This window comes from Octodon degus, unplaced genomic scaffold (genome assembly GCF_000260255.1).
Source record: "Octodon degus isolate 3935 unplaced genomic scaffold, OctDeg1.0 scaffold00214, whole genome shotgun sequence".
In the NCBI taxonomy this organism is placed as follows: domain Eukaryota; kingdom Metazoa; phylum Chordata; class Mammalia; order Rodentia; family Octodontidae; genus Octodon; species Octodon degus.
The window spans coordinates 2,276,882-2,278,039 of NW_004524790.1; positions in this window are offsets into that span (position 1 = coordinate 2,276,882).

Consider the following 1,158-nt stretch of genomic DNA (forward strand, 5'->3'; position numbering starts at 1 on the left):
TAGTGGCCTTCTTTATTTCGCTTAATCATTGTAGGTTTGAAGTTGAGACTTTCTGAGAATAGAATTGCTACCCTTGGTTTTTTTCTGAGGTTTTGGGGCATGTGGTATTTTGTTCCATCCTTTGATTTTCAGCCTATGAATGTCTTTATGAGTTAAATGTGTTTCTTGTATACAGCATATTGTTGGGTTTTGTTTTCTAATCCATTGTGCCAGTCTATTTCTCTTAATTGGCGAATTGAGTCCATTTACATTGATGGTCAGAATTGAGATGTATTGAGTTATGGTTGCCATGTTATTTACCTGTTATCGTTTACTCCTTTTTCTCCTGTGTTTAATTGCTTATGCTATTTAGTTAGTTGCTGCCATTCTCATTCGTGGAGTTCTGATCGTTTTGGTTCCTCTCTAGAACATCTTTAAGTAGCCTGTGTAAGGTTGGCTTTGTAATCTCGAAATTCTTTAGGTGTTCTTTGTCATGGAAGTATTTCACTTGTGCACCAAACTTGAAAGAGAGTTTTGCAGGGTATAGTAGTCTGGGCTGGAATATTTTTTCATAGAGGACCTGAAGTACTCTGCTCCATTCTCTTCTTGCCTGCATGATCTGTGAAGAGAAGTCAGCAGTAATTCTGATGGGTTTTCCTTTGAATGTGATCTGTTTCTTTTCTCTAGCGGCTTTCAGTATATTATTCTTGTGCTGAATTTCTGGGATCTTGACTATTATATGTCTCGTTGTGTTTTTCATTGGGTTAAGGTTCCTTGGCGTTCTGTATGCTTCAGTTACCTGAATGTCATATTGTTTCCTCATATTTGGGAATTTTTCCACTATTACTTCTGCCCATGTTTTTTTAATGTCATTTGTGTTGACTCCTTCTTTCTCATTGATGCCTATTAATCTCACAATGCTCATCTTTGCATCATCTTGCAGGTCGTGGATTAATCTTTCCTGTATCCTCGTTGTTTTTAAGAGATCCTTTCTTACCTTTTCGCTAGCTACACCAGCATCTTCAAGATCTGGAATTCTGTCTTCACATTCACTTAAACGGTTTTGCAAGCTTATGATTGAGAGTTTAATTTCCTCTATATCTCTTTAACTCTGCTTCATGCGATCTATTTCTTTCCTGTATTGCTCATTCAAGGAATCCGTCATTTTTCTAATCTCCT